The 16,031-nt window shown below is 41.5% G+C and overlaps 1 pseudogene across 1 annotated transcript; it reads right to left on the bottom strand.

Moving 5' to 3' along the window:
* Positions 1 to 3,087: 3,087 nt before the first annotated feature.
* On the bottom strand, positions 3,088 to 14,025 carry LOC148020414 (putative inactive purple acid phosphatase 29 pseudogene; annotated as a pseudogene). The gene is made up of 2 exons (XR_015694957.1): positions 13,902 to 14,025; positions 3,088 to 4,228 (listed from the first exon to the last, which is right to left on the bottom strand). The product of XR_015694957.1 is annotated as a putative inactive purple acid phosphatase 29 pseudogene (transcript).
* Positions 14,026 to 16,031: the final 2,006 nt, after the last annotated feature.

The raw sequence follows: 16,031 nt of genomic DNA, 5'->3' as shown, positions 1-16,031 counted from the left end.
TATAAAGAGATGAACACTACAAGTTAAGAAACCAATAATCTCTCTATATTAATTGTAGCAAGTTCCAACATGGTGCACTCAAATAAGAAGCTCTGAACACTAGCATGCTAACACTATGTTCAAGGACATAATCAATTATGTGTGTTGATTAAGTGATCGATGATATTATTTGACCCAAATCAAAGTAGGTGAAGTGAATATACGAGTGCATCCCCATTCTTAGTAGTAGTGGAAACAATTAGGGATTTTCATATTAATCAAAATTATGTTCCAACATTTGGCTACATCAACTGTATTTTTTACGTCATTGATTTTTCAATGGTCTCTTACTACAAAAGGTGCTCATTCTACCTACTCTAAATGGGTAGCTTTATAGATGTATAACTATTGATTGGTCTATCCTATATTGACCCTTTTCCCAAGTGTTTGTCCATGGTGCTCTTTACATCGGCTTGTGGCTCATTGTTCCTTTATAATTTCTCTTGTTGGCTCTTTTTATTATGGTTTCTTGACCCTTGGGCACATACTTTTGTTTCATATTAAGTACCTTGATAGGATTCATACTCTAGAAATGATTGTGTATGGCATGGTTTGCTATTGATTATTGGGGCATTATGAGTATGTGTTACAAGGAAGTTGTTTGCTTGATTGCACACATGGTGTTTTTTGTCTCATTACTTGTGTGTATGTGCATTGTCACCAATAGGTCATTCTTAGACTTGGGTTTAAGGTTTGCATTGAGGGCAATGTCTAAACCCCTTTTATATATGAATGGCCTTTCTCATGGGTTATAATACATGAAAATATAAAGAATAAAGTGTAAAAGAATGGTTATTTTGACCTCATAGACACATAGCTTCTTGGTCACAATGTTATAAACATCCAATTTGACTCTTTTCTCAACATATTACTAGAGTTATTTTGATCGAGTATAAGCTTCACCTATCAATTGATGCATTATTAAGCATGAAAATAACTTAGAATAACAAAATTGTTTTGGAGAAAAGATACTTAAAGAAAGATAAAGTGGTGCAAGTTGTTACACCTTTCACTTTCAATGGCCACTTGATAGCAATTTAATGAATTAGTTAGTTCTCTAGTAGAAGAATAGTTTTTCCAAAGCCTCTTTAGGGGTGAAAGGGGTTTATAAATTTTACTTTGAACGGTCTCATTTCTCCTATACCATACACATGGAGAGTGTTGACCACTTCATCTCATTGCTTCCCAAAAGTTCCATTTTTGTAGGCAACTAAATTGTTGCCCTCATTACGCTTTATTAGAAATGAGTCAACTCAATCAAAAATAACTATCTAATAGTTTTGGTATTCAAAACCAGTCAAGTCCTCCTCTATGAACTATATCAATCGGAGGAGAATTAAGCTAGAGGCCTTTCATAAGATAAAAATGGATCATGTGACTAGTTCAACTTCATGATTAAGCACTCCCCAATTTGATAGCATATTTAGTGGTCAGGGGCATGGTAAACATGGTGCTTTATATTGAGTAATAAACATCATGATGGCAGAGTGTATGAGCAACAATGTGGTTCAAGCACACAATGATAGGGTTACGACCATGGGCCTTCATTAGATAGTGGCTTCTTACATAGCCTTGCATATATAGGAACCAAGGGTCTCATCCATAGCATTGACCTTGAAACTCACCTTATTTCACCTCTTATAATCGATTTCATGTGCTATACACACCAAGCATGCAAAGTACCTCCAATGATGCACATCATCCACATGGACAAGCAATGAACCAATGCATTAAAGCTACTATTTGCATACTATCACCAACAATAATGGACACTTGCAATCCAAATTGCCAACCTAATGGTATGTCATGTGACTCAACATTATATTGTCTAAATCGCACATCTTAGACTACAATGTGCTAGCCAATGCTAGCTCATGAATCTCCAAAATATCAATGAAAAGGTACCTATCTCTAGAGTGGCATTGTATTGATAGTCTTCCCTTTGGCTTTGGGATTCTTTGCCTTAGTGCAAGAGTGAGAATGCTTCTCCTTGCATGTTTCATGACAACATCCCTACTTACCACAATATGTACACTTCTGATTTGGTGTCTTTTCCTTTAAATTATTCCCCCTCTTTAAGTTCTTCATCATCATTATCATCTTCTATCCTTCATATTCTTTTGCTTCCAACCTCCAACATGATAGGATCATGGACCAAGGGTCAGTGCACACTATCTTAGCATAGCAAGCCTATTGATCCAATAACAGAGTAAAAAGATCCTCCCATGTAATGATCTTTTACATCATAAATGCTAGTTGTTTATTAGTCCAACTTGGAAATATGACCTCATATCCCACTAATACTAACTAGTTGTCTATTAATCCATCATAAATGTTAGTTGTCTATTAGTCATCTTGGAAATATGACCTCACATCCCACTAATTCTAACTACAATGAAACAAATTTTACATGTGCAATATCCACCTCATGAATGGGTCAAAGGTTGATGCATCACGATACTCTAACACAGGGACCCACATGAGATGTGGAATTGATGTAGAAGAAACTCCTTATTTTACTGATGCCTCCAGTTCCATAGTGAGTAACCAATAGATCTGTGTTAGGATGACCTGGGGTGTGAAGAGTAAAGTCAACACAATGCTGACCATAAGCTATATTAAGAGTTCTAACATAGGGGTTCTACCCAAGAGGCATGGTGAGAGAAACGTGGAAATGTGACCCTATCCTGTGGCAGTAACAACCAAGGTAGAAGTGAGTACAGCTATGAACATGAACTTGCAAAATGATGGGTGAACATATTAGTTAAGTGTTCAAAGAATCGATTGGAAATCTATAAATAACACCACACTAAAATTATCCAAAAACTTGGCAAACCATATAGGAAAGACCTGCTATTATTAAAACATGTCATCTCCTTGCATATTTTTGTATGTGCCAAATTATCATACTAGTTAAAGTAGAAATAGTGGAAGGTCACAAGACCACAATTCTTGGTGCCTGTAAGGTTGGAATATTACAATTAGCCTACATTATTTCATAAATCAGTTAGATAGTCCTTGAGCATCCAGATTAACATGAAGCATTCCTGAACTAAATAAGCTAGTCCACTATACAAATCAGAATGATGATGGCACTCAATTTACATAGCATTCAGGATTCTTAACTGTAGCCCGTTCCCTGAGTATTCAGTCCAAAGATTCAGGCATGGCTATGCTGCATGTACATTATGTTAGCATACATCAAGCTGGAGTTTACAGGTCTAATGCATTAGAGGATGAAGAATATAAAAATGTAGTTCAAGGCTATGATAGCTTATATATGCAAAGCTTAAGCATATAGTATTTGTGCTAAATTGGTAAACTACTCTACCAGATCGATCAGGATAGTTCGTAGATCTAACTGTACATGTTTCTGTCCATGTACAAAAGCAGTGTATCAATTCCACGTTTTTCCTCTTTCATTACTCATCCCCAGGCAGACCTGTCTACAACACTTCCTGCTTCCTTCATAGAACCCTCCAGATTTTAACCCTTTTTTAATTGTTTTCTTATTCAAACCAGGATTACCTCTGTCATGATGCAATAACTACTCCAGCTTTGCTGATCGTTCAGCAATCATCCAAAAGTCATCAAACCAGCTTATTCTATCTGGCTTCCTCAATAGAAATATCTTTATTCATTAGCTATCTTTGTGGGTTAACAACGCTGTTTGTTTTCCACAACTTCACTGTTCAGTCACTTCAGTTTCTAAGAGACTCTCATGATGACTTACACTGCTTCCTTTTGCTGAATTCCACAAAATTTCCTCATCTATGATGCTCAGAGAGTTATCATCCAAGCGCTTCCAAGTTCTAATGTTGTTTACACCAAGCCAACCTCCTTGATCATCCTTCTCAAGTGATGCGAGAACCACCCTTGCTCTTCTTGACCACCCAGCCAATCCATAGGCATGATATCCAACACTGCCACCATAACAAAGATTCACACCAAGAAGTCTTCCACAGAAATCATTCACATGATCATGACCAATAAAAACGGCTTTGACATCTCCAGCTTCTAACATGGTTGTGAAGAATCCAGAATTTACATTAGCTGCACAAATTTCTTCCTGTTTTACACCAGTCACATTGGCGAAATCTAACATGCTAAATTCCTGTAAAGGCATGTGGAAATATGCCAAGGCTGGGGCAGGCTCATCTTGCGCTACAGGTTCATTCTTATATACTGCCTGAAAATGCCAATAAATGCTTGAGAATTCCACTGGCCTCTCTCACTGCCTCTCTCTAAACCAAACTATGTATACCATACATATATAAACAAGTAATAGAAAGCGAGAATGACTGAAATGGAAGAGAGAACTCAGACAACAGCGGGGCAGCATCAGTCTGTCATCTCTTGGTTGTGAGCTCCTGCAGAGTCACAGAGACATAGGAGCTCTGGTAGTTTAGGTGTATTTGGTTTATTTGTCAGCTTCCTATGTGCATTCCTAGGCCAGTTATTGCTTTCCACAGTCTGTGTCTACACCTGCCAGACATTGTCTTTGTCATCAGGGATTTTTCTGGGGTGTCCCCTATTTTTTCTAGCATTTCTTTCTTTGTGACCAGCATTTTTTGCCTCTACTGATGCAGGTCAGCCAGATTTGGGCATTTATGGCTTTTTATGGCCAGTTCCCCCCCCCCCACACACACACTTGGAAGACACACACACTCTTCAGTCTTCAATCTTCCCCTTTGCAGGTGTACACTCCAACTCTCCATGCATGGTGCTGCCAACATCATCATTCCGATCTAGTGCCTGCCAAGAATCATGTGGTGAGGGACTTGCTTGAGCTACTACGCCAAACACACACTGTATACACAAGAGGAAGCTCACTCAAGAACACAAGAAGAGATATGGAGGCCAAAACGTTTTCTTGCTGGTTTTTTCTTCCTCTTCCACACACTATACAATCTACACAAAGTATAGATAAGATACAACATAAAAGAAAGTGGCCTACTAAGTCAAACAGTGAATGACCGACTATACTAATCAACTTGCGCTATGTCTTTGCCAACTATAGGTAGGTGTAAAAAACTAAATATAATAAGTGATAAGTTAGTGGCCATGTGAGTATCATAATAACCACCAACGTACTAAGTGTAGACGTGCGGACCCATCTAGCCAAGCGGTCCATCATCAATGTCCGCACGTGTTGAGCTTGCCATCTCAATACTCCCCCTCAAGCTCAACTCTATCTCTGCAACTCCAAGTAAGCTTCGAAACTTTCGAAGCTTCTCTACACCCAATGCCTTTGTGAAAATGTCAGCTATCTGATCCTGTGTGCTGATATATATCAAGTTAATCTCTCCTGCAAGTACCTTCTCTCTCACAAAGTGGTAGTGCACCTCAATGTGTTTTGTCCTAGCATGGAACACTGGATTCCTAGCTAGCTGTATGCTGCTCATGTTGTCACAATGAATGACAACTAGACCATCTCCCTGCACGTCCAAATCACCTAATAACTTTTGCAGTCATACCACCTCACATGCTACCATAGCAGCACCTCTATACTCAGTCTCTGTACTCGATAAAGCAACTATAGGTTGCTTTTTGCTGCTCCATGTAACTGCTGCACTACCAAGGGAAAATATGAATCCACTTGTACATCTTCTGTCTGACATGCTACCAGCCCAATCTGCATTTGTGTATCGAAAGACTTGTACGTCCTTACCTGCCTCATAAAAAAGTCCATAATGTAAAGTGGACTTCACATATCTCAATATACGTATAACTACATCCAAATGAGGCTTTCTAGATATCTGCATAAACTGACTGACAAGGCCAACAGCATAGCTCAAGTCTGGCCTTGTGATAGTCATGTAAATCAAACTCCCTACTATTCTCCTGAACATAGTAGGGTCTTCTATCTCATCTCCAACATCAGCACTCAACTTCACATTTTGCTCCAATTGTACTGAAAGAGGCTTACATGCTGTTACACCATACTTGGATAACATATCCAAGCCATACTGCCTTTTGGGACAGCCATATACCATCATCACATCTGATCACCTCAATACCAAGAAAGTATCGCAGCTCACCCAAATCTTTCATCTCAAACTTCTTCTTCAAGAAGTCCTTAACTTCAGCTAGAAATGGCTTCCGTACATATACTGAAGTAACAAATGATTTCCATGCCTTCTCATTGTTAAGGCCACTCAGAGTGGATGAAACCAAATCATCATCATCCGGCATCGCATCAATTGCTGCTAAAGTATCTGCAATGCTCCTCACCTTCAACACAAACTCATTAACAAATATTTTTCATTTCTTCAAGGTATTCAACTCTTGCTTAAGTTGAATCTTTCGTGCCTTTGTATTTACTAAAAGCATACTCTCAAAAATTGTCTAAGCTGCATGTGAAGTTTCTGCATTCCTGATATGTCCCAACATAGTATTATCAATGACTACAGATAGCCAGTACATCAACTTTTTATCTTTTGCATTCCACTCTTTTCATGCTTTTAATTCATCTGCAGTCGGAGGAATACCAAGCTTTGGCTCCTTTTATTCACCTGAAACAAAATCATAAAGGCTCTTTTCGATAAGGAAGTTCATCATATTCCATGAAGGGTAGTTGTTCTTGTCGAGCTTCTCAATAATGGGATTTCCACTGTTCTCTACCATTATCACAAGCAAGGATACAGCACAACAAGCTAGTCTTCTGCAATCTTTCACAACACGTGCACAGCACTACACCAAGCAACATTTTTCACTAATTGCTCAATAGTACATGTAATTTGCAACATGTTTGCAGATAAACATTATCTTTGCTTCCTACAAACATCTCAAAATTTACAGATTCGCAATCTGTAACCTACACACCCACTTTCGGTCAATACAGCCGAAATCACAATGTACCCTGAAACTATTGTCCGCAACCTTACGGCTCTATAACGGGACCTGAAACGGCCTTAGACGCCCAAAATAACTGTGGGGAAAGCCCTAAAGGGCTTATTTGCAGAATATACAGTACTCTGCTCGCACACCAAATCTCACAGCAATCTAAGATTTTTGCTCGACCCTGCTTCCGGTGCCTCCACGAGCACTATCCAAGAGAGAGTGTAAAAAAATGGGAGAGCTTCTTATCCGTTGCTTGCTTGCTCGAACCTTGCTTATTCTTCTTCACTTCAGTCTTCGAAATCAGCCTCTCAGTGGCGCGGCTTTGATACCATGTCAAGAATCGTGTGGTGGGGAGACTTGCTTAAGCTGCTACACCAAACACACACTGTCTACATAAGAGAAAGCTCACTAAAGAACACAAGAAGAGAAATGGAGGCCAAAACGTTTACTTGCTAGTTTTTTCTTCCTCTTCCACACACTATACAATCTACACAAAGTATAGATAAGATACAACATAAAGGAAAGTGGCCTACTAAGTCAAACAGTGCATAACCAACTATACTAATCGACTAGCGCTATGTCTTTGCCAGCTGTAGGTAGGTGTAACAAACTAAATATAATAAGTAATGAGTTAGTGGCCATGTGAGTATCATAATGACCACTAACATGCTAAGTGTAGACATGCGGACCCATCTAGCCAGGCGGTCCATCATCAATGTCTGCATGGGTTGAGCTTGCCATCTCAACAGTGCCCTCACTGACGCTTTAGGCTGCATGCAAAGGACTAATCAATCCATCATTATTGTATCAATATTCTTCTTCAATTAGTGCAGTATTCTTCCCTCATCCTTTGCTTCCTCTCTCTCTCTCTCTTCTATTTCTCTTTGCGTTCGTGTTTCTCTTCCGTTGTGCACTCTCACATGTTATGATCGCCTAAGTGAGGACACAGTCTTGAGATTTCTTGCAAAAGAGCAAGTTTTCATCACAGAGAAGCATCCCAAGTTACCAATTCACGAACTTTGATGACTCAGAGAAGGAGCTTCTTTCCAAACACTCTTCTGAGCGGAGACACGATTCTCGCACTTATAGTCAACATGAGGAGACCCCACCTATCCCCCTTCTATTCATCTTTCATAGAAGGCACCATCTTCAATGAAGATACAGTCCTTGATACCTTACATATAAGTGCATGTCTTATCTTCATCACCCAAATGGTTCAAATTATTCGTTGTGGTCGTGTAAGGTGGAGTGCATACTTGACACCTTCGCTCTTTGGGCTCTTATTTCAAATTCCATCCCCCATCCTAAGGAGGATCCCACAAATGGAACTTCTATAGACCATGCAACCTTGTGGGATCGACTTAACTCTCGAGCCCGATCCTTTCTTTTTATGAGTTTGCAGGATTCTATCCTTGTGCATGAGCTTGCATCTTTGTATCACCATAAGATATTTGCCAACAAGATTTTCCTGAAAAAGGAGTTGCAAATGCTCAGTCTCAACGATTCCTCCTCTATGAAAGAGCACATCACGAAGATGGAGGATATAAGAGGTGAGCTTGTCTCTCTTGGTTAGATGATATCCTCTGAAGACATGGCTATGATCCTTCTAACTCAGCTATCATCTCCTTAATTCGATGTCTTCTACACCAACCTTATCACATTGAGGACCTGTGAGACCCTCCTATGGAAGGAGCTTTCACCACTTGTCTTGGAGCATGATAAGCGACTCAAAGAGGTTGGGGCCCATGGTTCTAGCTCCACCAAGGCATTTACTACAAGAACCGGTGGAGAGAAGGGGCACATACCAAGGACAAGAAGAATGAGAAAAAGCCCAAGTGTGTTGGGTTTCACTCACGCCTATGCTCACACAGGAGTATTAGTGATCAATAGGACGTTGGGACACTTTTTACTCTCGGTACGAGAGGTTTTTTCCCCCAAACTTAGTCTTCTTTCGTATATGCTTATGTTACACACTTATGGGCACTTATTGTATTCAAGTCTGAACACCCCCTACAACCCTAAGGTTTAAGGATTGTACTTTGTACTTTCTGTTTACACTATTTCAGTCTATTGCATTGGGTGTCGTGCTTCACTCTCCACACAATCTATTGCACTCTCAACTGAGCTTCGATCTTCTCACCCTCTCACAAAGTGCCCACATTGTGGGAAGAGCACTCATCCCGATGAGAAGTGTTGGCAAAAGTACCCCAATTTGAAGCCAAAGGAGAAGGATTCGAATGATTCGAAGGCTGCCCTTACGACGACAAAGTTTGTCTTTGTGCACGTATTTGTTGAGGATACAGCACTTGCTTCTTCCACTCAGGAGAAGCCTTGGCTCGTTGATAGTGGGGCCTCTTCTCACATAACCTATCGACAGGATTGGCTTCAGGACCTAGGTGCTACAGAGGGCACAGTCACCATTGGTGACAACTCTACTATTCTCGTTTAAGAAGTGGGGACTATTCCTTTATTGCCTAACCAACTCGGCCAAAGTTCTCTATGTATCGGATTTAGGTTTTAACCTATTGTCTCTTCATGGTCTTACACAGCTTGGTACCTATGTGGTCTTTACACACAATGCAATAACATTAGAGGATGCTTCTACATGTACCGTTCTTTGGACATGCTCCTAGGAGGGTAGGCTTTACATACTCACAACCTTAGCCACGAGGTCTTCCCACAAGCTTGGGCTACTTTGGCATGCTCGTTATAATCATCTTTACTTTGATGCAATACGACGGGCTTCTCGAAAGAAGATGGTGGAGAGACTTCCTGATTTTCCTCATGTTCACACTTTGTGTCCTAGCTCTTTCAAGGGCAAGCAGCATTGGCAATCACATTCCTAAGTTGCCGGTAGGAGGGCTTTCTACCCCTCTTGAGTTGGTTCACACCGGCCTTTGCGGACCCTCTGGGCACGGCCTCCCTTTGGAAGGCCAAGTATTTGATGGTGATTATAGACAACTTCACTCATTAGATATGGCCTTATTTTCTAGAGTACAAGAGTGAGGCGTAATTCGTTTCTATAAGTGGAAGGTGTTTGTGGAGACACAAACTACTTCCAAAGTTCGTAGCGCGCGAGAAGATCATGGTGGCGAGTTTACTTCTAACCTCTTTTTTCATAGTTCCAAGGATCACGGCATTCGGGTGGGGTATACCCATCCGAACACACCTTTGGAGAATGGTGCGGTGGAGCGTGCGAATCGGACTATGCTAGAGATGGCCCCATCGATGTGAGCATCAAGGTCTTTCTCATATCCTTTGGGATGAGGCAATGGCTACTACGGTTTGCATTCGCAACTACGCCCCAACTTTTGCGTTACCAGACATGACTCCTTACGAGGCTTTCTTTGGTTGAATGCCTTCCATGTCCCATTTTCGCTTCTTTGGTTGTAATACATTTGTTTATGTGGACAAAAAGAAGAGGAAGACAAAACTTGACTCGAAGTCAAAAAAGCTTATCTTTGTGGGCTACGGCACTACCATGAAGGGCTATTAACTCTATGACCCGACAACACAGAAGCTTAAGGTGGGTACGGATGTGATCTTTGATGAGGCTTTGGCCTTTGAGAATCCTATTGATGATTTTCTTGCAAGTGATTCTTTGTCATCGACCTGACCCTCCCCCACCATCAATTCCTCTTCTCCCCTCCAGGTTGCCTCTTCACACCTCTTCTTTGTCTTCGGCTCCACCCCCTCCTCCATCCTCTACTCCGCCTTCTCTATCACCCCTAACAAATGCGACTACTTCTTCTACTTTGTCGCATACTCCCACCCCTTCTGCCTCTGCTCCGGAGTCTTCTAGGGATGCTCGGCCATCAACAAGGAAGCCTCCTTCAAATGAGAAGGAGATCCCTTCCCTTGGTGGGGGGGGGGGGGTCCCTACTTCCACCAAGTGTATTGCAAATACCAGAGACTATACAGTCTCCCTCGCAGCAAGATAAGCCTCTTCGAATTCCCCGTTGGTACCAATAACTCATGCAAGATTCTGGTGTTTCTCACTTTCTTGCTTCTCCTATAGGTCCACCCAAATCAGCTCGCTTACAGGCCCAACTAAATAGTTTACTTTGTGTGAACTATGCTTTTATATTACAAATTCTTCATGATCATGAGCCTACTACAATTGAGGGGACTCTTGCATAGGATATTTGGCATCAAGTCATGCAAGAGAAGCTCGATTCCATGGAGTGTAGTCAAACGGAGTTGGTTCCACAGCCCCCAAAGCGGAAGGTGACAGGTGTGAAGTGGGTCTATAAGACCACGTACCTTGCAGATGGTTCCTTGGACAAGCACATTTGCCAAGGGTTTTGCTCAGAGGGCAAGGTTGTGACTATTTTAACTACGGCTCGGATGTCTACTATTCACGTTATTTTGGCTCTTGCAGCCCACCACTACTAGCATGTTTATCAAATGAACGTAAAGTTTGCCTTCTTGAATGGTATCCTTGAGGAGAAGATTTATGGTTCCTAGCCTCTTGGTTTTCTTGTGTAGGGTAAGGAGTGCGAAGAAATACCCTAACACAGAATGGAGGGTAGCATACCTTGGGCCCTCCCAAGTGGATTTGTGCTTATGTGGTACAAACACTCTCTAGGAACACATTTCTTTTTAATAAACAAGGTTTCTTCCTTAATTAAGCATGTTTTGGGGTTGTTTAAGTGAAGCTAATGCATTTTTAGCTCAACAAGGAGGAACATGTCTACAGATTGCAAAAGGCCCTCTATGACTCAAAGCAAGCTCCAAGACCTTGGTACCAAAGGATTGATCTCTTCTTTCTTTAGAGTGGCTTTCATCGCGCAGCTCATCCCCCAACCTATACTTTCAAGTTGCAAGTGTGTTTTGCTCATCTTGTATATGGATGATCTTATCATTACAAGGAGCCATACTCAAGAGGTTGATTGTGCTCTGGAGATTTTGCAATAAGAGTTTGACACAACGGATCTAGGGATCCTTCACTTCTTCCTTGGTTTGGAGATTTATCAAATGGCATAGGGCATTTTTGTTTCGCAGCATAGGCACATTTCTGAGCTTCTCCCAAAGTTTGGTATGGCAAATTATCAGTCTATTTCATGCCCCATGGACCCCAAGTCAAAGCTTTTGGTAGCCAGAGTTCCCCTTCCAAATGCCACCCATTACAAGTGTCTTGTTGGCTCTCCCATCTGGCTCATTCACAATGAACTCCATATTTCTTTTGTTGTAGCTATGTTTTCTTCTTTCATGAAGACTCCCACTCATGGGCATTGGAGCACAGCCTTGTGCATTCTTCGTTATTTACAAGGGACTTGATCCTACGGGATCATGTATGGAGAGGGGGTTACTCTCTCTAGTTGAAGTGATTCTAATTGGGTAAGTAATGTGGATTCACAAAGGACCACTACAGGTTACGCTTTCTCCCTTGGATCCAAAGTTATCTCATGGATCAGCAAGAACCAGCCTGCTATAGCCCTTTCTTCTACAAAGGCAGAGTATCATGCCTTATGTTCTACAGCTATGGAGGTAGTTTGGCTTCACCACATGTTGGGAAAGCTTGGCTTTCCTCAACCAGGACCTAGAGAGTTGCATGTGGACAACCACAGTGCTCTAGCTCTGGCCAAGAACCCTCTGTTTCATTCTCACATGAAGCACATCGAGGTTCAATACCACTATGTTCGAAAGCGAATTGTGGATTCCGATTTGGCGGTGGCCTATTGTCCCACGGAGGACAACACAACAGATCTCTTCACAAAGCCTTTGCCCAAGGCTTCTACGCTTCATCACATGAGTTTGTTGGGTCTTCAAACACTCCTAGGACCTGAGAGGGGGTGTTAGCCTGCCTATGTTAGTCACGTCAATCTATCATCTCTTGGTTGTGAGCTCCTATTAGAGTCTGACAGAGACATAGCAGCTCTAGCAGTTCAGGTGCATTTTCTTTATTTGTCGGCTTTTTGTATGCATTCCTAGGCTAGTTACTGTTTTCCACAATCTGCCTTCACCTGCCAAACATTGTCTTTGTCATCTGGGATTTTTTTCGGAGTGCCCCCTATTTTTTCTGGCATTTCTTTCTCTATGACCAACATTTATTGCTGGTTGGCCAGAATTTTGGACCTCCACTAATGCAGGTTGGTCAGATTTGAGCATTTATGGTTATTTATAGCAAGCCCCCCCCCCCCCCCGCCACTTGGCGAACACACACTCTCTTTCAATCTTCAATCTTCCCCTTTGCAAATGCACACTCCAACTCTTGGTGTGCTTGGTGCACCGTGCTGCCATCATCATCAGCTTGATTTGGTGCCCTCACTAACGCTTTGGGCTGCATGCAAGGACTGATCAGTCCATCTTCATTGTATCAGCATTCTTCTTCAATCAATGCAATATTCTTCCCTCTCTCTCTCTCTCTCTCTCTCTATGTGTGTGTGTGTGTGTGTTTGTGTTTCTCTTTCGTTGCGCGCACTCACATTTAAAACTTATGCTTATCAAAGTGCATAAAAACATCCAAGCATTTATATGTAGCATATGCAGTTGTGTGCACTCGAGCATTATGTGCTACCATTTGATGCATCATGCATTATTGTGTGAGATCCTTCTTGTTTTTTACTTGCATGCAGTCATCCTGCTTGTGCCTCAGTGTGACCAGCATTCAGATCCCAAGTGCCACATGGAGTTTGCTCACCCTTCTTGTTTGCAGAGTCTCCAGCCCTAAAGACCACCAAAGGACTTAGCATATTCACCATGTAGAGTATAGGAATCTAGATTGTTTGATGTTTATTTGTCAATGATATTTTGTTCAGGGCCAAGCCGTAACTTTGTACTTCTTTGCATAGGAATGATTCTCCCTTATGCCTCGCCGTTCCATGTCACATTGGTGTTCTAATGGCTTTTAAATATAAATTACAGCTTGAAGAAAGATTTCTAAAGATAAAAACAACTTTTGGCATGTTCTGTGTTTAGTTGTGAATTTCAAAGTCAGTTTTCCATGGACTAAGATAAGAAGTTGCTTTTCAGCAAACTTCAAGAACCAGCCAGCCAAGATATTTTTGTGCATGTACCTGATCCCAATTGGCCTTTTGGCATTCGTTGTGATGCCTTCCGAGAGAGCATTGGATCTGTTTTGAACCAATCTGGTTGCCAGTTGTTCATGAGGGTAGAGACTGCATGCTGATGAAAGAAAAGATGGCATTTATGAAATCGAGTTGCTTGCTGTAGAATATGCATATTATGTAGCACTATCTACCAGGTGACACATGTTATCAAGATTCATCACAAGTGTTCAGCATTTGCTCTACACTAGCATGCAGGTTCTGGCTTCCTCTTGTGCTTACATCCTGGGCTTGTATTTCAGTTAAGGACTCGCGTCAATATGAAGCACTGGTATGCAGGTTCTGGTCTCTGTAAGAGTGTGCAACAGAAGAGGAACATGAACACCGAGAGAAAGAGAGAGAGAGAGATAGCTAAAGAGAAGAGAGAGTGAAGTGATAATCTGCACTGAAATCTGAAATGAATGCTGAATACAGGAGAGAGAGAATGGACTGATCAGTCCCCACAAGCAGTCCACAGCATCAGTGAAGGCACCAAACCAGGCTGAAGATGAAGTGAGCAATGTGCAGTGGCAATGCAATGTGCAGCGATGGAAATGTTAAGTAGAGAACAAAACATGAGCAAGAGTAGCGAGCGAGTGAGAGTCAGAGATAGAGATGCATGATGTTCTTGGGTACAATGACTAGTGTACCTCTTTAGGTTTTTAGATAGATATATATGAAAGTACAAATGTGCTAAGGGCGTGTTCACACCCGTGCACATATAAAAGGCACGATGGCCCTTTATTCCCAACAACCTCCCACCTTAAGGCAATGTGCCTTAAGAGAAGAAAAGAATCAGCTACGTCTAGGTATGTACAAAGCTGAAATACATATATCTATCCAACTCCCATCATCTGTCGGCAATGAGCAAACTACTCTGCTAGAAAACCCTTCGTGAGAAGATTTGCAGGATTATCCTTTGTATGCACTTTGACAAGCTCAATGCTCTCGCTCTCAAGTACATCTCTAATGAAGTGATACTTCACCTGTATGTGCTTCGTCTTTGCATGAAAGATGGGATTCGGTGCTAGCATGATAGCACTCTGACTATCACAATGGAGAACATGTAACTCTGTAATGCCAAGCTCTCCCACCAGATGTGAAAGCCATAAAGCCTCCTTGTGTGCCTCAGTGACAGCCACATACTCTGCCTCTATAGTACACAATGCAACACACTTTTGTAGCTTGGAGATCCAAGAGACTGCTCCTCCTATGAAGGTAAACACATACCCAGAAGTGGACTTTCTGCAATCCACATGACCAGCATAGTTTGCATCTGTAGATACCTTCTGCCAAAGCAGATACACAAATCCTTTGTGCCTTTGAGGTATCTCATAATACCTTTCAATGCTTCCCAATGCTTTTTACAAGGGTGTGCTATATATCTGCTAACCACTCCCACTGCAAAGGCAATGTCAGGACGCGTAGCGACCATAGCATACATCAAACTGCCAACAGCTGAAGCATATGGTATCTTGGCCATTTCAGCCTTGTCATCGTCAGATATAGAGTTGTCCTCTGCAATCAATTTCACATATGGAGCCAATGGAAATCCCAATTGTTTTCCTCCCCTCCATATTGAAATGCTGCAAAACCTTAGAGATATACTCCTGATGAGATAGATAGAGTAATCCTTTTGACCTATCTCTGAGTATTCGCATGCCAAGAATGTGATTTGCATCACCAAGATCCTTCATGTCAAAGCTATTATGAAGACTTTGCTTCAGTGAGTCCAAGCCATGAGTATCCCTGCCAGCAATCACCATGTCATCAACATATAGAACCAAGATAATCAGGTTGCCATCTGCTGTCTTCTTGGTGTACAAGCAGTGATTCACTTAACTTCTATGAAAACCTTGAGACTGTATAAATGTATCAAACTTATAATATCATTCTCTTGGTGCTTGTTTCAGCCCATACAAACTCCTTTTGAGTTTACATACTATCTTCTCTTTCCCTTTTGCCACAAACCCTTCAGGCTGCTGCATATATATGTCTTCATGCAGATCATCATGTAAGAACGTAGTCTTTACATCCGTCTGTATGAGCTCTATATCCTCAGCTGCAACCAAGCCCAAAATGGTTCTCAATGTAGTCATC

Source organism: Lygodium microphyllum, chromosome 19, assembly GCF_053477565.2.
Source record: "Lygodium microphyllum isolate KBCC chromosome 19, Lygodium_microphyllum_v1.1.10, whole genome shotgun sequence".
Classification (NCBI taxonomy): domain Eukaryota; kingdom Viridiplantae; phylum Streptophyta; class Polypodiopsida; order Schizaeales; family Lygodiaceae; genus Lygodium; species Lygodium microphyllum.
This window is presented reverse-complemented; position numbering and strand designations above follow the sequence as displayed.